This window comes from Bufo gargarizans, chromosome 6 (assembly GCF_014858855.1).
Source record: "Bufo gargarizans isolate SCDJY-AF-19 chromosome 6, ASM1485885v1, whole genome shotgun sequence".
In the NCBI taxonomy this organism is placed as follows: Eukaryota; Metazoa; Chordata; class Amphibia; order Anura; family Bufonidae; genus Bufo; species Bufo gargarizans.
This window is the reverse complement of record NC_058085.1, coordinates 42,943,848-42,970,174: the sequence shown is the minus strand read 5'-3', so window position 1 is coordinate 42,970,174 and position 26,327 is coordinate 42,943,848. Positions and strand designations below refer to the sequence as shown.

The following is a 26,327-nucleotide window of genomic DNA, read 5'->3' as shown; positions in this document are numbered from 1 at the left end:
TAAATATGGTGGGGGGTCCAAGTGCACCGATCACTAGAATGAGGAGATAGGAGCCCTCACACAGATTGCTGTCTCTCCTCACTGCAGGAGATGGACCAGAGTTGGACTCTAAAGCCTGTATTACACTGCCTTTATTGCAAGAAAATTTTGACTAAAACCTTCAGAATCACAGGTGCATATCCATGAAGCAAACATAATTACAAAAAACAAAATGGCTGCACACCATTATATATGCAAACAATAGAGCTAAGGAATGGGGGTCATTCTAGATAAAAGTGGTACAATAACGACTATAAATGAGTAATGGAAGCTCTTAGCGCACATACGTGTCGGGCCCACCTACCAAGCGTCAAGGTGGCTTCCGCAGATGGGTCCCTATCACTAAAGATACTGCCTCACTTTGGACTTACTAAAGTCTCCAATATTCAGGGCTGTGTAGGAACCAGCTACAAAAGTACTCTGCACAGAAGTCCCAGGTAGATGGGCATGTCCAGTCTAAAAGGGCTGCCACCCCCAATATATTGCAAGAAAATTTAGACTAAAACCTTCAGAATCACAGGTGCATATCCATGAAGCAAACATAATTACAAAAAAAAAAAAAATGGCTGCACACCATTATATATGCAAACAATAGAGCTAAGGAATGGGGGTCATTCTAGATAAAAGTGGTACAATACCAACTATAAATGAATAATGGAAGCTCTTAGCGCACATACGTGTCGGGCCCACCTACCAAGCGTCAATGTGGCTTCCACAGATGGGTCCCTATCATGTTTGCTTCATGGATATGCACCTGTGATTCTGAAGGTTTTAGTCTAAATTTTCTTGCAATATATTGGGGGTGGCACCCCTTTTAGACTGGACATGCCCATCTACCTGGGACTTCTGAGCAGAGTCGCGACCCCTAGGTTGAGAACCGCTGATCTAGAATGACCCCCATTCCTTAGCTCTATTACACTGCCTTTAGTCAGATAATCATCTAGCATTGTAAATCCTCATTCACACGTCAGTGTTCGTTCAGTGATTTCCGTCAGTGATTGTGAGCCAAAACCAGGACTGGAGCCTCCACAGACATAAGGTATAGGGGAAAGATCTGCACCTGTTCTGTGTTTAGAGCCACAATTGGTTTTGGCACAAAAACACTTATGGAGAGATCACTGACCAAAACACTGACGTGTGAATGAGGCATAATACTGCCGCAGATTCCCCTCGATCATCAGGCAAGCCAAATATTTTGACATGTTAAAAAATTATCTTTTGCAGATGGCAGATCGTGCGGTCTGATTAGATCTGCCACCAGCAAATCACTATACAGCTGGGGTGGGGACCCTTTTACTGCCAAGGGCCATTTGGATATTTGTAACATTGTTCGTAGGCCATACAAAATTCTCAACTTAAAAATTTGACTGCTATATATAACTGACTTAGTAAGTTATATAAATTGCGGTTCAATTACATTTTTTTTTTAGAGCACATACATAGTACAGGTGCCATTTTGACCACACATAGCAGTCTAATTTTTAAGTTCAGAATGTTATGCATTTCATTCTTTATTTGGCATTAATTGCAGCCAAGCTAAACCCAGGGGGGTCCAGAGAGGGGTTCACCCAGCTTTCACTCTCCCTGCCACTATTCCAGCCTCTTCCTTCGCAACTGTCCCTGCCTTTGTCCCTTTCTCAGCCTCAGATCTGTACCCCCACCTCCATCAGCCTCCAATCAGACCTCCCAGCCTCAGAGCAGACTCCCATCATACCCTCTCTCGCCTCAGATCAGACCCCCCCAGCCTCTGATCAGATTCCCATCAGACCCCCAAGCCTCAAATCAGACCCCCAGCCTCAGATCAAACTCCCATCAAACCTCCAGCCTCAAATCAGACCCCCATCAGACTCAGACTCAGATCAGACCCCCCAGCCTCAGATCAGACCCTCATCAGACCCTCCCCAGCCTCAGATCAGACCCCTATCAGACCCTCCCCACCATCCATTAGCCTCAGATAAGCCCCTATCAGACCCCCCTAGCATCCAATCAGACCTCAGATCAGACATTTAAAAAATAAATAGACTTACCTTTCCAGCTCTAGACAGCGCTGCCACTCGGGAGATTCACTTACCCTCCCTGGTCTTCTTCCTGCCACACTTTACTGTGACCTGACAGTGCACAGTGTCAGGACACAGAGCGGAGCCGGAAGAAGACCAGGGAAGGTGAGGACAGCCAGTGCAGTTCTCTTCTCATCTTCCTGTGCCTCCTGCATGCTAATGAACGCTTCCATAATGGAAGCGATAATTAGAAATTTCATTATATGTTCTGGCAGGGGGCCAGGGGCCATGCTATACAGCAAGGAGATGGGCAATGGCATAGCGATCAATCCTCCCCATGCTGCAGAGGAGATCGCTGCATGTAATAGCAGTGGTCTCCTCCGCTAGAGAGCAGGCGATTGTCTGCCACATTGGGCTATGTGATACAGTCTTTAGACTTTCTACTGAGCACTCAGATCTCCACTGTCCAAAGCCTTTGATATGGTGCCACCTCACCTGGAATATGCAGTTCAGTTCTGGGTACCAGTCAATAAAAAGGATGTCCTAGAGCCGGAAAAAGTACAAAGGAGAGCGACTAAACTGATAAGGGGCATGGAGGCTCTTAGTTATGAGGAAAGATTAAAATAATGACTTTTATAGTATTTAGCCTTGAGAAGAGACGTCTAAGGCATGATTAACCTATACAAATATATATATATATATATATATATATTTATATATATATATATATATACATATACATATATATATATATATACAGTACAGACCAAAAGTTTGGACACAGCTTCTTATTCAAAGAGTTTTCTTTATTTTCATGACTATGAAAATTGTAGATTCACACTGAAGGCATCAAAACTATGAATTAACACATGTGGAATTATACAGGTCCTTCTAAAAAAATTAGCATATTGTGATAAAGTTCATTATTTTCTGTAATGTACTGATAAACATTAGACTTTCATATATTTTAGATTCATTACACACCAACTGAAGTAGTTCAAGCCTTTTATTGTTTTAATATTGATGATTTTGGCATACAGCTCATGAAAACCCAAAATTCCTATCTCTAAAAATTAGCATATCATGAAAAGGTTCTCTAAACGAGCTATTAACCTAATCATCTGAATCAACTAATTAACTCTAAACACCTGCAAAAGATTCCTGAGGCTTTTAAAAACTCCCAGCCTGGTTCATTACTCAAAACCGCAATCATGGGTAAGACTGCCGACCTGACTGCTGTCCAGAAGGCCATCATTGACACCCTCAATCAAGAGGGTAAGAGGGTAAGACACAGAAAGAAATTTCTGAACGAATAGGCTGTTCCCAGAGTGCTGTATCAAGGCACCTCAGTGGGAAGTCTGTGGGAAGGAAAAAGTGTGGCAGAAAACGCTGCACAACGAGAAGAGGTGACCGGACCCTGAGGAAGATTGTGGAGAAGGACCGATTCCAGACCTTGGGGGACCTGCGGAAGCAGTGGACCGAGTCTGGAGTAGAAACATCCAGAGCCACCGTGTACAGGCGTGTGCAGGAAATGGGCTACAGGTGCCGCATTCCCCAGGTCAAGCCACTTTTGAACCAGAAACAGCGGCAGAAGCGCCTGACCTGGGCTACAGAGAAGCAGCACTTGACTGTTGCATGTCATTCGGAAATCAAGGTGCCAGAGTCTGGAGGAAGACTGGGAGAGGGAAATGCCAAAATGCCTGAAGTCCAGTGTCAAGTACCCACAGTCAGTGATGGTCTGGGGTGCCATGTCAGCTGCTGGTGTTGGTCCACTGTGTTTTATCAAGGGCAGGGTCAATGCAGCTAGCTATCAGGAGATTTTGGAGCACTTCATGCTTCCATCTTCTGAAAAGCTTTATGGAGATGAAGATGTCATTTTTCAGCACGACCTGGCACCTGCTCACAGTGCCCAAACCACTGGTAAATGGTTTACTGACCATGGTATTACTGTGCTCAATTGGCCTGCCAACTCTCCTGACCTGAACCCCATAGAGAATCTGTGGGATATTGGGAAGAGAGAGTTGAGAGACGCAAGACCCAACACTCTGGATGAGCTTAAGGCCGCTATCGAAGCATCCTGGGCCTCCATAACACCTCAGAAGTGCCACAGGCTGATTGCCTCCATGCCACGCCGCATTGAAGCAGTCATTTCTGCAGAAGGATTCCCGACCAAGTATTGAGTGCATAACTGAACATAATTATTTGAAGGTTGACTTTTTTTGTATTAAAAACACTTTTCTTTTATTGGTCTGATGAAATATGCTAATTTTTTTAGATAGGAAATTTGGGCTTTCATGAGCTGTATGCCAAAATCATCAATATTAAAACAATAAAAGGCTTGAACTACTTCAGTTGGTGTGTAATGAATCTAAAATATATGAAAGTCTAATGTTTATCAGTACATTACAGAAAATAATGAACTTTATCACAATATGCTAATTTTTTTAGAAGGACCTGTATACATAACAAAAAAGTGTGAAACAACTGAAAATATGTCATTCTAGGTTCTTCAAAGTAGCCACCTTTTGCTTTGATTACTGCTTTGCACACTCTTGGCATTCTCTTGATGAGCTTCCAGAGGTAGTCACCTGAAATGGTTTTCACTTCACAGGTGTGCCCTGTCAGGTTTAATAAGTGGGATTTCTTGCCTTATAAATGGGGTTGGGACCATCAGTTGCATTGTGGATAAGTCAGGTGGATACACAGCTGATAGTCCTACTGAATATACTGTTAGCATTTGTATTATGGCAAGAAAAAAGCAGCTAAGTAAAGAAAAATGAGTGGCCATCATTACTTTAAGAAAGGAAGGTCAGTCAGTCCGAAAAATTGGGAAAACTTTGAAAGTGTCCCCAAGTGCAGTCACAAAAACCATCAAGCGCTACAAAGAAACTGGCTCACATGTGGACCGCCCCAGGAAAGGAAGACCAAGAGTCACCTCTGCTGCGGAGGATAAGGTCATCCGAGTCACCAGCCTCAGAAATCGCAGGTTAACAGCAGTTCAGATTAGAGACCAGGTCAATGCCACACAGAGTTCTAGCAGCAGACACATCTCTAGAACAACTGTTAAGAGGAGACTGTGTGAATCAGGCCTTCATGGTAGAATATCTGCTAGAAAACCACTGCTAAGGACAGGCAACAAGCAGAAGAGACTTGTTTGGGCTAAAGAGCAAAAGGAATGGACATTAGACCAGTGGAAATCTGTGCTTTGGTCTGATGAGTCCAAATTTGAGAGCTTTGGTTCCAACCACCGTGTCTTTGTGCGACGCAGAAAAGGTGAACGGATGGACTCTACATGCCTGGTTCCCACCGTGAAGCATGGAGGAGGAGGTGTGATGGTGTGGGGGTGCTTTGCTGGTGACACTGTTGGGGATTTATTCAAAATTGAAGGCATATTGAACCAGCATGGCTACCACAGCATCTTGCAGCGGCATGCTATTCCATCCGGTTTGCATTTAGTTGGACCATCATTTATTTTTCAACAGGACAATGACCCCAAACACACCTCCAGGCTTTGTAAGGGGTATTTGACCATGAAGGAGAGTGATGGGGTGCTGCGCCAGATGACCTGGCCTCCACAGTCACCAGACCTGAACCCAATCAAGATGGTTTGGGGTGAGCTGGACCGCAGAGTGAAGGCAAAAGGGCCAACAAGTGCTAAGCATCTCTGGGAACTCCTTCAAGACTGTTGGAAGACTATTTCAGGTGACTACCTCTTGAAGCTCATCAAGAGAATGCCAAGAGTGTGCAATGCAGTAATAAAAGCAAAAGGTGGCTACTTTGAAGAACCTAGAATATGACATATTTTCATTTTTTTCACACTTTTTTGTTAGGTATATAATTCCACATGTGTTCATTCATAGTTTTGATGCCTTCAGTGTGAATCTACAATTTTAATAGTCATGAAAATAAAGAAAACTCTTTGAATGAGAAGGTGTGTCCAAACTTTTGGTTTGTACTGTATGTTTGTCTTTATCATAACAATAACTCCTTCCTTATAAGTTTTGTTAATGAAAAGGGAGGGGTCATTCGCTAGAGCTTTTAATGCCTTATGTTCCTCTTTGCCTAGATTTATCTTTTCTCTTTTGTTCCATCATCTCATCTACTGAAAACTCATATGGTATCATAATAGTACACGTTTTACCTTAAAGTCAAAAAGTCAAGATCTGCAATCTCCTGGGTCAAAACCTAGTCCTTATGTAGTACTTTCCATTCAAAATCATCTCAGGATTTGGGGAAATATTACATACAAAGTTCTCTATTTTATTTATTTTTTTGATTTTTCTATAACTTTGCTATCTTCCTTTCCTAATGTTGATGGTGTTCCTCTTCTAATTCCTTATATTTCTGTTTTGGCAGACACCCCTTTCCTAAAAAATATTTTCCACCCTGTAATGTCATCATGAGAGGTCTCACGGCCTGTATCTTCAGTTGACAACGTGACCTAAGTGTCAGTTTTGCTATTACAACATAGTGTTCCTCTAGTGTTACTCTGCTTGCACGCTATAGAAAAAAGTACCAGCCTATGTGCGCTCCCACGGTCTCGGCCACCAGAGAGGCCCGCACTTTTTCCTGTAGTGTGCAAGCACGACCATCGCTGATGGATTGCAGGGTGGTCATAACTATGAAAACCAGCAGTGAATAATGTGATGGATAAATAAATCCAGATAGTGAAGGAGGCAATATGGACAATTTACAATACATTAGTAAGTGCCTGATATTAACTTTCTCTACATGATAAATGCCACTTGCTGAAGTGAGACAACCCCTTTAATAACAGTGATATGCCATGTAGGATAGATTATGTTCAGTTTATAAGCTCTGCATCCACTTTATCATATTATTTCAGTGTTTGTCTCTTTAAGTGACAGATCAGTCTAGGCAGTCTCCTTTTGTATATTCTCAGACTGGCAGTCTCTGTGTAGTAAGATGCATCAAATCAGACGCATGCTTATTATTCATAGTGTACCACCACTTGTGATATATACAAAAGTATTCAACCTACTTTTTTTGTATTTTGTTACATTACAGCCTTAAGTTCAATGTTTGTTAATCTGAATTTTATGTGATGGATCAGAACACAATAGTCTAAGTTGGTGAAGTAAAATGAGAAAAATATATAAAGAAAACTATCGTTTAGAAATAGAAAACAGAAAATTGTCATGTGCGTAAGTATTCACCCCCTCTGTTAGGAAGCCCATAAAAAGCTCTGGTTCAACCAATAACCTTGAGAAGTCACTTAGTGAAGTAATGTCCACCTGTGTGCAATCTAAGTATCACATGATCTGTCATTACATACACACACCTTTTTTGAAAGGCCCCAGAGGCTGCAACACCTAAGCAAGAGGCATCACTAACCAAACACTGTCATGAAGACCAAGGAACTCTCCAAACAAGTAAGGGACAATGTTGTTGAGAAGTATAAGTCAGGGTTAGGTTATAAAAAAATATCCAAATCTTTGATGATCCCCAGGAGCACCATCAAATCTATCATAACCAAATGGAAAGAACATGGCACAACAGCAAACCTGCGAAGAGACGGCCGCCGACCAAAACTTACGGACCAGGCAAGGAGGAAATTAATCAGAGAGGCAGCACAGGGACCTTAGGTACCCCTGGAGGAGCTGCAGAGTTCCACAGCAGAGACTGGAGCATCTGTACATAGGACGACAATAAGCCGTACGCTCCATAGAGTTGGGCTTTATGGCAGAGTGGCCAGAAGAAAGCCATTACTTTCAGCTAAAATTGAAATTTTCGGCCATCAAATAAAAAAACGCTATGTCTGGCGCAAACCCAACACATCACCCAAAGAACACCATCCCCACAGTGAGACATGGTGGTGGCAGCATCATGCTGGGGGGACTGGGACTGGGAAACTGGTCAGAGATGAGGGAAAGATGGATGGTGCTAAATACAGGGAGATTCTTGAGCAAAACCAGTACCACTCTGTGTGTGATTTGAGGCTAGGATGGAGGTTCACCTTCCAGCAGGACAATGACCCCAAACACACGGCTAAAGCAACACTTGAGTGGTTTATAGGGAAACATGTAAATGTGTTGGAATGGCCGAGTCAAAGCCCAGATCTCAATCCAATAGAAAATCTGTGGTCAGACTTAAAGATTGCTGTTCACAAGGGCAAACATCCAACCTGAAGGAGCTGGAGCAGTTCTGCAAGGAGGAATGGGCAAAAATCCCAGTGGTAAGATGTGGCAACTGCTCATAGAGACTTATCCAAAGCGACTTGGAGCTGTGATTGCTGCAAAAGGCTGCTCTACAAAGTATTGACTTTAGGGGGGTGAATAGTTATGCACATTGACTTTTTTCTGTTATTTTGTCCTAATTGTTGTTTGCTTAACAATAAAAAAAACATCTTCAAAGTTGTGGCCATGTTCTGTAAATTAAATGATGCAAATCCTCAAACAATCCATGTTAATTCCAGGTTGTGAGGCACCAAAATATGAAAAAAGTCAAAGGGGGTGAATACTTTTGCAAGGCACTGTAGCATCACCCTGCAATATCAGTGTTACAGTATGTCTCCACCCTCTGGGTGTGCTTTGTGCTGTCAGATATTCACAAGATAACTACAAGCATGCATCGACAAATGAACCTATTTTTTCTTTAAATTCTAGTCTTTACGCATAGTTACTATCACAGTTTTCTTTCCCTTTAGAGCGTAATGAACCATTTCCCACTGCATGAGCCAATATGCTATTCCTTTCACTATCGGTGAAGATATCTGCTCTATTTTCAGTCAAATTAGATATCTCCTCAAAGGACATTGTTAATCAATGGGTCACAGATGGAACCACAAAAATCCAAGACTCTATTATCGTGAACAAAGTGTTACTTAGGACTTCGAAGCATCTTCCAACGCTCCTCCAAACAAAACAATCTTAGTAGCCTTGCACTGGTTTAAACCACCGCTTCAGGCATTACTCAGTGTTGCCATTGAGCATAGCACTTTAAAGGGTTGTCCTCTGGATAGGTCATTAATATCAGATCGGCGAGGGGTCGGTGCGGTCTTTTCAAACAGCTGATTGGGGGGGGGGGGGGGGGGGTGGTCCCAGGAGTCGGACTCCACCGATCTGATATTTATGACCTATCCTGAGGATAGGTGATCAATATGAGAAAACCAGACACCTCATTTTCAAGTCCACTGTCACACAATCAGTATTTTTGAGCCAAAACAAGGAGTGGGTCCAAAAAAGCAAGTAACTATAAGAAGCTTTGTAATATACATCATTTTATTACAGAGAAATGACAGTGTTTCCATTTTTCCATTTATTAGCCACTTCTTTTCCCTGCCTCTTGCACTGATCATTCCCTCTTAATTCACTGCTAAAATTGCTTTTGTCTTAGGAAACTAGATAAATTATCAGTAGAGGAGCTAAGTTTTTAAAAATTCAATTTGTCAGCTTCGCCGAAGTTAGCCAAGAAATTCTCAGCCGTTCTGCAGGCAGGTTGCAGCCATGCTGTGGTGAAGAACCACGCGGCCAATTAGCAAGCAGCTGCCTTTCATTCAATAATGAAGACCGAAGGGGCCGTTGCTGGTATGGGGTTTGGTTGGTTCGGTGGGAGACAATATGCATATTATTGTTGTTCTTGCCTGCAATCTCCTGCATGTTATTTGACAGTAAACACAGAATCTTAATCAGCTCTGGCATACCCACTTCTCCAACCCCAGAGCTCTATTGCCCTACAGGTGGGAGCCCTTCTTCTTCCATCTGCTTTTCCTCTTTTTCCACATCTAATATTGCTCTTCCTCTCTCTGCATCTTGCTGACTTTTCTAGGACAAGGAGACCAAGAAGGAAGATTTGGAAAAAGTGTAGCCAGCAAGAGATGAGGATGGTCATCATTAAAACCTGGTCCCCCTAAAGGGTGCAGACTGGATGGTATTAGTTGGCACGCTGGCAGTGGAATAATAAAGACTTCCATCTTATTGGTATTGAATTACATATCTTAGTTTACGGCTGAGGTGGGAATAAGTAAATGTACTGTAGGAATAAATAAATAAAACTGATGAAGAATACGCCTCCCTGTACTCTTCCTTTCCAATATTCTTCTATTAATCATTTTCAGCAACACTGTCCCTAACACATGACCACTTGCCACGTTTCTCCCTATGCTTAGCTCATATGACAAAGGCAGAGACCACATGTGATGAGGGTTTTATAGGGCTGTGACATCAGAGGGGATGGCTATTTACGGATTGGCTGGCTTCACGGCATTATGGGTGATCTTGCTTTCCTGGGTTTGTCTCCTCTACACTTAATTTCACTTTGTAACACGTGCAGCCCCTACTTTAGGAAAACTTAATTAATTACCACGAAGCATAAGGAAATTCTAATTCTTTGCAAATCAAAGTTTTACTAAACCTTGGACCGTATTCCGCTTCAAATGCTTCACTTCGCTCAACACTAATTATCAGCTCACTCGACCGGGAGTTTGGCTTCTGCGGCTCTATCAAGAGATTGCATACGTGGGCAATTTTACCTATTGGGCCAGTTATCCTAGCACACGCTGTTGAATGGGGGATGTCGATTGGTCACTTTAATTTCAGTTCTCATTGGAATGGCCTTCCTGAGACATAACTAATAGGAAAATAAAAGTAATGCAACTGTCTCTCTGTTGGATCAAGTAAAGGGGGGGAGGTTGGTTGGATGTTATATAATTATCTAACAATAATTTTGCAATGTCCTGAACTCTTATAATATTAAGTATCTGTCTTTATATCCTATATTACGCTGCTTTCATGTTAATATGGTGACAGACTCATAATGTTGGTAAGACTTTGATGAAAAATTATCAGCTCACTCTGTTCTGCCCATAGAAGACTATGGAGACTGGAGAGGAGGATGGAGCTGCAAAATGAGGGGCAGAGAAACACACAAAGATGCTACTGGCTCTAGTAAGTTTTGTATCTCACCCCAGTGCTCGATTCACAGCTACACTTCTCGTTACTGCTGTATTATGCTTTGTATGCTGCTGCTGTTTCTCCAGAGGTTATACTACAGAGAGAGAGGGAGCAGGATCTCTTCCTCTCTAAGTGTGCAGTGCTTGGGAGACATCATAGCAGCTAATTTACACCCTTTTCTGGAGCTGAACTCTGGGAAAACTGACAATTAGAGAGGAAGCCTGCAAAGGTGAAAACGGGTAAACAAATAATGGGCAGATATTGTGTTATTCCTCATGTACACATGACAGCTTATCTAAGAAAATATGAAACGTGAGCGCCAATGTTGGAATTTATTTTTACACATCCAAATAGAGATGTCATCCAGCATTGTACAGTAGTTTCAAACTTTATAGTATACAATAGGGGCACTTTTGAGTGAGTTTTAAATTTATTTGTGTTTATAGTGTACCTGAGTTTTCAGGAAAAAAAAAGTTTGCGTAATGGCTGTACTTCTTTGTACAATCATAACTGTGAAGAAACAGTTATGTTTGGGCCTCCCTAATGTGTTTTACATCCATATTATTACCTGTTTTGGCTGCACAGCTAGATGCATTTCACTTAGAAGCAGGGGTGTCTCCCTTCTCCCTTATTTCCCACTATGTTTGTTTTTAGCTCCAGAACAGATTAGGGATACATCACATTTAGGGCTCATGCACACAAACGTATTTTCTTTCCACTTCTGTTCCATATTTTTTTTTTGCGGACCGTACACTGAACCTTTCACTTCAATAGGTCCGCAAAAACAATGGAAGGTACTCCGTGTACATTCCGTTTCCGTATTTGAGTTCTGCAAAAAAGTAGTGCATGTCCTATTATTGTCCGCAAACCACAGTCCAAGGCCCCATTCAAGTCAATGGGTCCGCAAAAATACGGAACTTACACAGAACACATCCTTATGTCATGCGTATTGTGATCCATACTGTAGAAATGCTACGCCCAGCCCATATTGCTCATGTGTTTGGTGATTAATAAGTTTCTGAAACGGAAACCATACGGATATGTTTTGTGGAATAACGGAACAGAAGAGGACTTAAATCAGAGAAAAAAAACCCCTCAGATACGGAACAACGGATCCGTGAAAAACGGACCGCAAAACAACGGTCGTGTGCATGAGCCCTTACAGAAAAGCAGGAGGCTCCTGTGATGTTCAGAATCAGTGTAGAAGCATTTTTTTTTTTTATCAGGCTCAGGAGCTCAGCTAGTCTTCCTCTCAGCTGTCTTCTGAGTCTCTGTTACCAGGGACGGATCTTGCCAGGCAGTGGACTGCAGCTTACTGTATGTGGAAGTGAGACCCCTAGTGGCCTTGACTTTACAGCATATTTTTTAAATGAAGTGATTTAGAAATGTGCTAGTTACACCATTCTCTGTTAAATTAAATAAAATTGTGTGAAAGTACAGTGACTCTTTGAGAAAAAGAGTTATATTTTTTTATTGTCGCAAACCATAAAAGAATATTTAATTAGCAAGGTTTTCCTACTTGCCGCTAGATGTCAGCACAACAAGTGCTCTAGCCTGATGAAGACTGCAATGCATCTCATTTTATGGCCTGATGGGAAGCTGCAGACTGTGGACTCTTTTAACGTCGCAATACACAAAAAACTTAATTTTCTTTGATCCAACTCTGGAAACTGACATTAGTGGACATTAGTGTCAGCAAATCAGTCATCTCAAAAACATCTGAAGTCCCCCCCCCCCCCAGAATTTAGTGTCAGCCCTGTTGCCTCTAGGTAATGAAATTTTATCGTTTTACACATTCTTGTAATGTCATTGGTTTTCTGCGATGCAAGTCACTACAAGAGCTTGCACTTCACATCTGTGTCGTTCACAATCATCTCCACTTTAATAAATCTTTGAGCAGTGTAGTAGTTTTACCTACAGTCTTGTGTAAAAGCATTGATATCGCATTAAGTTGTGCCAAACGTAAAACTCCTCTCTGCTACATGATCAAAGAAACAATCTTTTTCTTAATTATATTCCTTTTATCCATATAGAAATCGAAAGCTAAACTTCTTCTCCCCTGTCAAACTTCAGCACATACATGACTAGCAGCACATTTATATCTCTCACCTGCTGCTGTCTGACACATCCTGAGCCCGGCCTGGCACTTCTCGGCACTTTGCAAACTTTCTGGCAAAAACAGCCTGGAACTTGGTGAGACGTATTAAGAATGCAGGGCTGCAGAAGTGTTTCCACGCGCCGGCAGAAGGCTGAAGCGTAGTAAGGAAATGTACTGCTGTTTATGAACATCTGCAAGTTCCCCAAGGCACAGGAAGGAAGAGGAGGGCAGAGCGCAGGCTGATCACATGAAGACATCAAGATATCGCCACTCTGATTCATAAAAAAAAAATAGAGGTGTAAGAAAGCAAGGTAAAGGACTTCCCAGTACAGACCCTGAGCTTTAAAGGGGTTGTGTCACTTCAGCAAATAACTTTCTCTACATAATAAATGCTAATACAAGCCACTTACTAATGTATTGTTATTATCCATATTGCCTCCTTTGCTGGCTGGATTCATTTTCCCATCACATTATATACTGCTCATTTCCATGATTATGACTAGGGATGAGCGAATCCACTTCGGATGAAACATCCGAAGTCGATTTGCATAAAACTTTGTTTCAGGAGCTCCATGCAGTATTAGAATGTATTGGCTCCGATGAGCCAAAGTTATTACTTCGTGAAGTCTCGCAAGACTTAGCGTAATAACTTCATAAATAGATTTCTACTGTAAAAAAACATTTTCCGAACTCGGCTTCGATTCCAAGTGGATGTTTCATCCGAAGTCGATTCGCTCATCCCTAGTTACGACCACCCTGCAATCTAGCATTGGTGGCTGTGGTTGCACACTATAGAAAAAAGCACCAGCCTGTGTGAGCTCCCACAGTCTCGGTCACCAGAGAGGACGGCCCTTTTTCCTATATTGTGCAAGCACGACCACTGCTGATGGATTGCAGGTGGTCGGAACCATGGAAACATGCAGTTTATAATGTGATGAAAAAATTAATCAAGCTGGCAAAGGAGGCAACATGGACAATCACCATACATTAGTAAGTGCCTTGAATTAACTTTGATAAATGCCACTTGCTGAAGTGAGAGGACCCCTTTAAAGCCTTGACAGGCGAATCCTATGATAATTCTCTCTGTTTTCCTGAGGGTTTATATAGCATTAGAAAATCGTGGTCCATTTCTACCAAAGGCATCCCCACAATATAGGTTGTGTCTGGTATTGCAGCTCCGCTTCATACAGATGATTGGGATCGAGCTGTAATACCACACGCAGGTATAGAGCTGTTTTGGGAAGAAAGCAGCCATGTTGTTTTAGTCCTGTGCAATTCCTTTCCTGGGGTTGTGTGAAATTAGAAAAGTGTGTCTACTTTATTCCAAAAACAGCATCACTGTTGTCCATGGTCCCTGCTATTGCAGCTCAGCCCTCTGGTTCCCTTAGTCACACTTCAGGGATTCACGACTGTGTGCTGTCAGTGTTCTCCAGGACGGCACATGTACCCTTTTTAATGTGTGTGTTAATGCACGGTCCATGGTTTTAGCATGGAGGCATGCCTACTTTTGTCCGTGTTTACGGATCCATTAAGCCTATTATAGTCTACAGGTCTCCAAAAGACACGAACCCAACACAGACGCCATCCGTGTTTCAGCGATGTTTCACGGACCATTTACAGGAGATGTTCTGAAAGCTGTGCAGTGTCCGTGGAACACAGAGCGACGGACACGTGGATCACAGAAATCTTCATGGATGAATGACCATCTTATCAGAGATGTCATCACTAACATGGATGTGTGAATAAGGCCTAACATCTTAGCCGAAATGTGCTTTTAAAGGTGATCTATATATATATATATATATATATATATATAGGGTTAACATAGATTACTGTATTATTTTTACCTAGAGGTCATTGCTGACGCTCTGGGCTTTTTTACGTGAAGAAATCCACTTCCTTTGGGTACCAGTCACCAGTATTTTTTTTGCAAGTAACTTTCTTAAAATCAGGCTGGGTTCACACCTGAGCGTTTTAAAGCGCGTTCCTACGCGCTGTAAAACGCTCAACAAGCAAAAACCAATGCTTCCCTATCGGCATGGTTCTCACCTGAGCGTTTTACAGCGCGTACGATCGCGCTGTAAAATGCCTGACGCCCTAAGAAGTACAGGAGCTTCTTTGGGGCGAATTGTCGCGCGTTCCCGCACATAGACCTAGCGGGAAAGCGCGTCAATGGGCGTTTGCTTGTTTCACTCGCACGTATGTAAACGCCCGATAAGCACGCTTGTAAACAGCGCTTATCGGGTACGCTAATGTGTGAACCCGGCATCACTGGTGAACAGCTCCAATGGGTCCCGAGCACTGGAGTCCACTCAGTGTACGGCACACACTCAGGAGTCCTTGTATTCATGAGGTCCTGGCTGACCATCCCCCTACTGCTGATTGCCAGCCTTCTTCCTATATGCCAGTGGTAGCGAACCTATGGCCTATGTGGGCACCCGCACCCTGAAAAAAGTCTATGGTGTACCAATATACCTTAGACCTTTCCTGCCATTCATCATTGCAGGGCGCACCATGCACAGCACAGGCAGCGCACTGAATGTAGGCAGGTGATTATAGGTAAATGATAAAGTACATGGAAGATATACTATACTGGACTGTAATATTCAGGTTAAAATGCTGTGTTGGCACTTTGTGATAAATAAGTGGTTTTTGGGTTGCAGTTTGGGCATTCAGTCTCTAAAAGGTTCACCATCACTGCTATATGCGGTGGCGGAGGACGTCACAGATGTAGTAGTGATTGGGCATTTCCAGCCATTTCCTGTGTCAAGCCAGGACCTGAAAGTAAAGAGCAGGGGGTACCAGAACAACAACGGTGGGCGATTGGCAAGGTAATTAATGCATTTTTTTTAACCCATTCTGGACCTTTAAAAATGTTTTTAATTCCGCTGGACAACACTTTTAACTCCTAAAATTTGCAACCAGACCTTTAAAGGGCATCTGTCAACAGATTTGTACCTATGAAACTGGCTGACCTGATACATGGCAGCTGAAGGCACCTGTGTTCGTCCCATTTATTTATTTTATGCTCTTATATAGCACTACTATATTCCTCAGCGTTTTACAGACATTAGCATCAAGCTGTGCCCAATGGGGCTCACAATCTAAGTTCCCTATCAGTAGGTCTTTGGAGAGGGGGAGGGGGAGGAAACCCACACAAACACAGGGAGGACATACAAATTCCATGCAGATGTTGTCCATGGTTGGATTTGATCCCAGGCCCCAGCGCTGCAAGGCACCAGTACTAACCACTGAGCCACTGTGCTGCCCCATGTTCGTATGTGCCCACATTGCTGAGAAAAATTAAGTATTAATATACGCAAATGAGCCTCTAGGAGCAACGAGAGCGTTGCCATTACAACTTGAGGCTATGCTCTCTCTGTAACTTCCGAGTCCTCTCAACTCACCTGGCCCTATCAGTTAAGGGCCCATACACACAAGTGTATTTTTGGTTTGCATCCGATACGCAATTTTTGTGGGTTGAATGCAGACCCTTTTACTTCAATGTGGACAGCACACTACAGGGAGTGCAGAATTTTTAGGCAAATTAGTATTTTGACCACATCATCCTCTTTATGCATGTTGTCTTACTCCAAGCTGTATAGGCTCGAAAGCCTACTACCAATTAAGCATATTAGGTGATGTGCATCTCTGTAATGAGAAGGGTTGTGGTCTAATGACATCAACACCCTATATCAGGTGTGCATAATTATTAGGCAACTTCCTTTCCTTTGGCAAAATGGGTCAAAAGAAGGACTTGACAGGCTCAGAAAAGTCAAAAATAGTGAGATATCTTGCAGAGGGATGCAGCACTCTTAAAATTGCAAAGCTTCTGAAGCGTGATCATCGAACAATCAAGCGTTTCATTCAAAATAGTCAACAGGGTCGCAAGAAGCGTGTGGAAAAACCAAGGCGCAAAATAACTGCCCATGAACTGAGAAAAGTCAAGCATGCAGCTGCCAAGATGCCACTTGCCACCAGTTTGACCATATTTCAGAGCTGCAACATCACTGGAGTGCCCAAAAGCACAGGGTGTGCAATACTCAGAGACATGGCCAAGGTAAGAAAGGCTGAAAGACGACCACCACTGAACAAGACACACAAGCTGAAACGTCAAGACTGGGCCAAGAAATATCTCAAGACTGATTTTTCTAAGGTTTTATGGACTGATGAAATGAGAGTGAGTCTTGATGGGCCAGATGGATGGGCCCATGGCTGGATTGGTAAAGGGCAGAGAGCTCCAGTCCGACTCAGACGCCAGCAAGGTGGAGGTGGAGTACTGGTTTGGGCTGGTATCATCAAAGATGAGCTTGTGGGGCCTTTTCGGGTTGATAATGGAGTCAAGCTCAACTCCCAGTCCTACTGCCAGTTTCTGGAAGACACCTTCTTCAAGCAGTGGTACAGGAAGAAGTCTGCATCCTTCAAGAAAAACATGATTTTCATGCAGGACAATGCTCCATCACACGTGTCCAAGTACTCCACAGCGTGGCTGGCAAGAAAGGGTATAAAAGAAGAAAATCTAATGACATGGCCTCCTTGTTCACCTGATCTGAACCCCATTGAGAACCTGTGGTCCATCATCAAATGTGAGATTTACAAGGAGGGAAAACAGTACACCTCTCTGAACAGTGTCTGGGAGGCTGTGGTTGCTGCTGCACGCAATGTTGATGGTGAACAGATCAAAACACTGACAGAATCCATGGATGGCAGGCTTTTGAGTGTCCTTGCAAAGAAAGGTGGCTATATTGGTCACTGATTTGTTTTTGTTTTGTTTTTGAATGTCAGAAATGTATATTTGTGAATGTTGAGATGTTATATTGGTTTCACTGGTAAAAATAAATAATTGAAATGGGTATATATTTGTTTTTTGTTAAGTTGCCTAATAATTATGCACAGTAATAGTCACCTGCACACACAGATATCCCCCTAAAATAGCTAAAACTAAAAACAAACTAAAAACAAACTAAAAACTACTTTGATATTAATGAGTTTTTTGGGTTCATTGAGAACATGGTTGTTGTTCAATAATAAAATTAATCCTCAAAAATACAACTTGCCTAATAATTCTGCACTCCCTGTATGTGCAGTCCACATTCTTATGTCCGTTCCATGGCGCCCGCAAAAATATGGAATATGTCCTATTCTTGTCCGCATTACAGACAAAGATAGGACTGTTATATTATGGGCCGGACGTTCTGTTCCGCAAAATGCGTAACGTACATGGCCGGTATCCGTGTTTTGCAGGTCCACAATTTGCGGACTGCAAAACAGGCAACTGTCGTGTATATGAGCCCTAATGTGCAGCGGCAGAGCCTCTAGGTGTAACGGCAACGCCTCCATTGCTCCTAGAGGCTAATTTGCATATATTAAAACATCATTTTTATCAAGAATGCAGGCACATATGAACATGGGACCAACACAGATGACTTCAGCTGCCAAGCGCATATGCAACATGTCAGGCAGTAGCATAGGTACAAAACTGCTGACAGATGCCCTTTAACCTCTTCAGGACATAGGGCGTACAGGTACGCCCTTATGTCCTGGTACTTAAGGACACAGGGCGTACCTGTACGCCCTGTGTATTTCCGATCACCGCCGCACAGTGGGCGGTGATCGGAAGCCGGTGCCTGCTCAAATCATTGAGCAGGCACTTCGGCTAAATGCCCAAGGGGGTCCCGTGACCCCCCCATGTTGGCGATCGCCTCAAACCACAGGTCAATTCAGACCTGCGGTTTGTGGCAATTCAATGTTGCGGTGGTGGCATGTGGCGGTGCCATCGGGTCCCCATGCGGCTGTGGGGGGGACCCGATGGCAGGGAAGGCAGGGAAGGACCGGCTCTATAAACATATCACATGACCTAACCCCTCAAATGAACACCGTAAAAAATTAAAAATAAAAACTGTGCTAAAGAAATAATTTTTTTGTCACCTTACATCACAAAAAGTACAACAGCAAGCGATCAAAAAGGAGTTTGCCCACCCACCAAAGTTGTGCCAATCAAACAGTCACCTCATCCCGCAAAAAATGAGGCCCTACCTGAGACAATCGCCCAAAAAATAAAAAAACTATGGCTCAGAATATGCAGACACTAAAACATGATTTTTTTGTTTCAAAAATGATATTATTGTGTAAAACTTACATAAATAAAAAAAAGTATACATATTAGGTATCGCCGCGTCCGTATCGACCGGCTCTATAAATATATCACATGACCTAACCCCTCAGATGAACACCGTAAAAATTTTTAAATAAAAACTGTGCTAAATAAACCATTTTTTGTCACTTTACATCACAAAAAGTGTAATTGCAAGCGATCAAAAAGTCACACGCACCCCAAAATAGTGCCAATAAAACCGCCATCTCATCCCGCAAAAATCACACCCTACCCACGGTAATTGCCCAAAAACTGAAAAAATTATGGCTCTCAGACTATGGAAACACTAAAACATGATTTTTTTTTGCTTAAAAAAAAAATCATTGTGTAAAACTTACATAAATAAAAAAAAAGTAGACATATTAGGTATCGCCGCGTCCGTATCGACCGGCTCTATAAATATATCACATGACCTAACCCCTCAGATGAACACCGTAAAAAATGTAAAATAAAAACTGTGCTAAATAAATCATTTTTTGTCACCTTACATCACAAAAAGTGTAATAGCAAGCGATCAAAAAGTCACACACACCCCAAAATAGTGCCAATAAAACTGTAATCTCATCCCGCAAAAATCATACCCTACCCAAGGTAATCGCCCAAAAACTGAAAAAATTATGGCTCTCAGACTATGGAAACAAAGTATACATATTAGGTATCGCTGCGTCCGTGACAACCTGGTCTATAAAAATACCACATGATCTAACCTGTCAGATGAATGTTGCAAATAACAAAAAATAAAAACGGTGCAAAAACAGCTATTTCTTGTTATCTTGCCTCACAAAAAGTGTAATATAGAGCAACAAAAAATCATTGTACACTGAACTAGTACCAAAAAAAAATTCCACCCTATCCCGTAGTTTCTAAAATGGGGTCACTTTTTTGGGGTTTCTACTCGAGGGGTGCATCAGGGGGGCTTCAAATGGGACATGGTAAAAAAAAACAAAAAAAACAGTCCAGCAAAATCTGCCTTCCAAAAACCAACCATATGGCATTCCTTTCCTTCTGTGCCCTGCCGTGTGCCTATACAGCAGTTTACGACCACATATGGGGTGTTTCTGTAAACAACAGAATCAGGGCCATAAATAATGAGTTTTGTTTGGCTGTTAACCCTTGGTTTGTAAAAGTAAAAAAAATATTAAAATGGAAAATCTGCCAAAAAAGTGAAATTTTCAAATTGTATCTCTATTTTCCATTAATTCTTGTGGAACACCTAAAGAGTTAACAACGTTTGTAAAATCAGTTTTGAATACCTTGAGGGGTGTAGTTTCTTAGATGGGGTCACTTTTATGGAGTATCTACTCTAGGGGTGCATCAGGGGGGCTTCAAATGGGACATGGTGTCAAAAAAAACAGTCCAGCAAAACCGGCCTTCCAGAAACCGTATGGCATTGCTTTCCTTCTGCGCCCTGCCGTGTGCCCGTACAGCAGTTTACCACCACATATGGGGTGTTTCTGTAAACTACAGAATCAGGGCCATAAATATTGACTTTTGTTTGGCTGTTAACCCTTGCTTCGTAACTGGAAAAAAATGATTAAAATGGAAAATCTGCCAAAAAAGTGAAATTTCCAAATTGTATCTCTATTTTCCATAAGTTCTTGTGGAACACCTAAAGGGTTAACAACGTTTGTAAAATCAGTTTTGAATACCTTGAGGGGTGTAGTTTCTTAGATGGGGTCACTTTTATGGAGTATCTACTCTAGGGGTGCATCAGGGGGGCTTCAAATGGGACATGGTGTCAAAAAAAACAGTCCAGCAAAACCTGCCTTCCAGAAACCGTATGGCATTGCTTTCGTTCTGCGCCCTGTCGTGTGCCCGTACAGCGGTTTACCACCACATATGGGGTGTTTTTGTAAACTACAGAATCAGGGCCATAAATATTGAGTCTGGTTTGGCTGTTAACCCTTGCTTTGTAACTGAATTTTTTTTATTAAAATGGAAAATCTGCTAAAAAAGTGAAATTTTGAAATGATATCTCTATTTTCCATTAATTCTTGTGGAACACCTAAAGGGTTAACAAAGTTTGTAAAATCAGTTTTGAATACCTTGAGGGGTGTAGTTTCTAGAATGGGGTCATTTTTGGGTGGTTTCTATTATATAAGCCTCACAAAGTGACTTCAGACCTGAACTGGTCCCTAAAAATTGGGTTTTTGAAAATTTCTGAAAAATTTCAAGATTTGCTTCCAAACTTCTAAGCCTTGTAACATCCCCAAAATATAAAATATAATTCCCAAAATGATGCAAACATGAAGTAGACATATGGGAAATGTAAAGTAATAACTATGTTTGTAGGTATTACTATGTATTATAGAAGTAGAGAAATTGAAACTTGGAAATTAGCAATTTTTTCACTTTTTGGTAACATTGTTTTTTTTTTTATAAATAAAAAATATATTTTTTTTAACTTCATTTTACCACTGTCATGAAGTACAATATGTGACGGAAAAAACAATCTCAGAACGGCCTGGATAAGTCAAAGCGTTTTAAAGTTATCAGCACTTAAAGTGACACTGGTCAGATTTGCAAAAAATTGCCTGGTCCTTAAGGTGAAATAAGGCTGTGTCCCTAAGGGGTTAAGCAATATTCTACCAGTTATACTACAGTTTACCTTATTTATCCATCTGGCGCTGGACATCCCAAATTATGTTAAATCTCCAAACAGTCAATTCTCCCTACTTTTACAATGCTGCATTCAGTATGGCCAGCTGTGTTATGTTGCTATGGCAACTGGCGTGACAACACTCTGCCGGCTGGTTAACCACTTCCCATCTGGGCCATTTGCCCCCTTCCTGACGAGGCCTAATTTAGCAAAACTGACATATCTCACTTTATGTGGTAATAACTTTGGAACGCCTTTATTTATCCAAGTCATTCAGAGATTGTTTTCTCATGACACATTGTACTTCATGATAGTCATAAATTTGAGTCAAAATATTTCACCTTTATTTATGAAAAAATCCCAAATTTACCCAAAAATTTGAAAAATGCGCAATTTACTAAATTTCAATTTCTCTGCTTTTAAAACAGAAAGTGATACCTCATAAAATATTTATTACTTAACATTCCCCATATGTCTACTTTATGTTGGCATCATTTTGGAAATGTCATTTTATTTTTTTAGGACGTTAGAAGGCTTAGAAGTTTAGAAGCAATTCTTCAAATTTTTAAGAAAATTGCCAAAACCCACTTTATAAGGACCAGTTCAGGTCTGAAGTCACTTTGTGGGGCCTACATAGTGGATACCCCCATAAATGACCCTATTGTAAAAACTACACCCCTCAAGGTATTCAAAACCGATTTTTACAAACTTTGTTAACCCTTTATGCGTTCCACAAGAATTAAAGGAAAATGGAGATCAAATTTTTAAATTTCACTTTTTGGGCAGATTTTCCATTTTAATCCAATTTTTTCTTTAACACATCGATGGTTAACAGCCAAACAAAACTCAATATTTATTACCCAGATTCTGCGGTTTACAGAAACACCCCACATGTGGTCATAAACTGCTGTATGGACACACGGCAGGGCGCAGAAGAAAAGGAACTCCACATGGTTTTTAGATGCCATGTCCTATTTGAAGCCCCCTGATGCACCCTTACAGTAGAAACTCCCAAGAAGTGACCCCATTTTGGAAACTAGGGAAAAAGGTGCCAGTTTTATTAGTACTATTTTTGGGTACATATGATTTTTTGATCATTCATTATAACACTTTATGGGGCAAGGTGACCAAAAAATTGGTTGTTTTAGCACAGTTTCTATTTATTTATTTTTACAGCGTTCACCTGAGGGGTTCAGTCAAGTGACATTTTTATAGAGCAGATTGTTATGGACGTGGCGATACCTAATATGTATACCTTTTCTCATTTATTAAAGTTTTACACAATAATAGCATTTTTGAAACAAAAAAAATATGTTTTAATGTGTCCATGTTCTGAGAGCTATAGTTTTTTTATTTTTTGAGAGATTTTCTTATGTAGGGGCTCATTTTTTGCGGGATGAGGTGACGGTTTTATTGGTACCATTTTGTGGGACATACGCATTTTTGATCACTTGGTGTTGCACCTTTTGTGAAGCAAGGTGACAAAAATTGCTTGTTTTGACATTTTTTTTTTTTTTTTTTACGGTGTTCATCTGAGGGGTTAGCTCATGTGATATTTTTATAGAGCTGTTTTTTACGGACGCGGCAATACTTATTATGTATACTTTTTTTATTTGTTTCACTTTAACACAATAATAGCATTTTTGAAACCAAAAAAATGATGTTTTAGTGTCTCCATGTTCTAAGAGCTATAGTTTTTTTTATTTTTTGAGAGATTTTCTTATGTAGGGGCTCATTTTTTGTGGGATGAGGTGACGGTTTTATTGGTACCATTTTGTGGGACATACGCGTTTTTGATCACTTGGTGTTGCACCTTTTGTGATGCAAGGTGACAAAACTTGCTCGTTTTGACAGTTTTTATTTTTATTTTTTTACGGTGTTCATCTGAGGGGTTAGCTCATGTGATATTTTTATAGAGCTGTTTTTTACGGATGCGGCAATACCTAATATGTATACTTTTTTTATTTGTTTCACTTTAACACAATTATAGCATTTTTGAAACCAAAAAAATGATGTTTTAGTGTCTCCATGTTCTAAGAGCTATAGTTTTTTTATTTTTTGAGAGATTTTCTTATGTAGCGGCTCATTTTTTGCAGGATAAGGTGACGGTTTTATTGGTACCATTTTGTCGGACATACACGTTTTTGATCACTTGGTGTTGCACCTTTTGTGATGCAAGGTGACAAAAATTGCTCGTTTTGACACCGTTTTTTTTTTTTACGGTGTTCACCCGAGGGGTTAGGTCATGTGATATTTTTATAGAGCTGGTTTTTACGGACGCGGCAATACCAAATATGTCTATTTTATTTTATTTTTTCTATTTTTCCAATTTTTTTTTATTCCTTACTTGGGGACTTTTTTCTTTTTTACATGTGAAACTTTTTTTATTTTATTTTTTCAACCCTTTATTTATTTATTTATTTTTTACACTTTTCGTCCCCCATAAGGTCATACAAGACCTCTGGGGGACATTTGCTTCACTTTTTCTTTTTTTTTTCACTGTTGATTTCTCCTGTAACTGGGGCTGACATAGTAGCCCCAGTTACAGAAGAAATGCACCCCCCAGGGAGGCTGTACAGCATGATTCTGCGCTGTACAGCCTCAGAGCAGGGCTGATCGAGGTCTCTGAAAGACCTCACACCGCTCCTGCACTCTCCGGTCCTGGCGGTCACATGACCGCCGGGCCGGAACAGGAAGCGCACAGCGCTTCCTGCTCTGCATACACAGCGCTCTGTGAGCGCTGTGTCTGCAGCGATCCGGAAGGCAGGGACACCTGGGAACTTTCCCTGCCTTATCTCTGGGTTGCCCTGCTGTCAGTGACAGCGGGCAACCCGATCAGCAGCTGCACGATTAGCGTGCAGCTGCTGTTTCTGAAAGGACGTTTTAAAACGTGCTTTCAGAAATAGAGGTCCACCCATAGGACGTTTATATCCTATGGGCGGACGGAAAGTGGTTAAACCCCACTTCAACGGCCTGACCCAATAGCTCTGGTTATTGTTATTCTTGGGTGGATCTCTAATCACTTCTTCTACCCCATCTCGTCTACTCTCTGGTAGAGCTGCCATTTAACCTCTCTGCTATCTCATCTCCATCTGCTGGTTCTGGCAATGCAGTTCCCACAAATCACAGATTATCCTGGGGACTACAACCTGGGAAGTAGTTCCCTGCAATCAAGACCTTCTCTATAAAAAGGTCAAGACAAGGACACCTGTGGACTCTGCAGCCTAGGTTGACCTGTGCAAACTGGATCATGGTGCATGGGGTTTACCACCTGCCTCTGTAATAGCTGTTCACATTAGGATCTGAAACCCTCTCTTGTTCACACTGGATTTCATCACATCCATGAGTTCCAATGATGTGAATCCTTGTTCACACTGGATTTTATCACATCCATGAGTTCCAATTATGTGAATCCTTGTACCAATTATTTATTTTGGATAATTTCCCAACCTGCAAAGAAAATATCTGTTGCCACTCCTCAGGAGGAAGCAAGTGTGGAAAATGCATTAGTCTCATTGCATTCCAACCATGAGACGATTTCTTCATCCTCCATGTATTTTTAGAAAGTGTATTTTTGTAAATTTTGCATTGTTTTCTGTAGTTAATTCATTCTCACAAAAGCCTTTTTCGTAATCGAGAAATATGACTCTGATGCCATAGGGCAAGACACATCATTTAAGACCCCTCCACCCTACAACAGCTCTCAGTATCATATGTCCACCCTTGTTATATTACCACTGTACATACAGCCTCGTTAAATTGCTCATTTTCTTAATTTTGAATTCATTAAAAGTTAAACATGGAGAAAACCTCTAGTGGAGTAATCCACATTTTGGGGAGCAAGGACTGGTGCTAACAGTCCAGTGAATATGGACTCTCCCTTACTACTTCCATACAATGGTGCCTATGTCAGATTTGTGGCATCCAAAGAATACTGCATTCTTTGTTCAGACCCGGAAAATATAAAAGTGGTGAACTTCTTCGGGTCCACACAATAAATTGTTTAACGCAATGGGTGTGGACCTGCTGAACGGGACGTTGTCAAGGTGGATCCTTGATTTTACTCCTTTCATCCCCGTGGCAGGAATCTGGACTTCATTGGAGAGGCCACCAAGCTGTTTCCTTTAAGAGTATTCTCCATTCAGAGGCTGCTGACTCCAGCAAGTCAATAGACACCCTTGTGTGTGGCACCAAGGGGACAGACAAGAACGTGGTCAGTGGGCAAGCCTAGGTCATTACAGTCAGAATTTGTGCAGGACGGTAGTCAGGCACTAGGTGAAGGGAGGTGCAACAGGGTCAATACGGTGATCAGGCAAGAGTCAGGGAGGCAGCACAGGGTTAGTGTGGTAAACAGGCAGAAGTCAGGCTCAGGGGGAGAGAACAATATAATAGTGCACCTTTACTGCACTAGGCAAGCCAGGAACCTAAAGCTCAGGTATAGGGAAAGGCTTCCTATGTACCCCAGGGAATATTGCCTTTAGATCGGGACAAATTCGCCCTTGTATACTCTGGCCGTTCAAGAGCCAGG

The 26,327-nt window shown here is 41.6% G+C and overlaps 1 protein-coding gene across 2 annotated transcripts in view; it reads right to left on the bottom strand.

Moving 5' to 3' along the window:
- Positions 1-26,327, bottom strand: part of PIK3R6 (phosphoinositide-3-kinase regulatory subunit 6) — a 96,149-nt gene that overhangs the window by 56,525 nt on the left and 13,297 nt on the right. For both annotated transcript variants that reach the window (XM_044298778.1, XM_044298777.1), the window contains exon 2: positions 13,058-13,318. The gene's annotated coding sequence lies outside the window, so the exon portion shown is untranslated. The remainder of the gene's footprint in view (positions 1-13,057; positions 13,319-26,327) is intronic.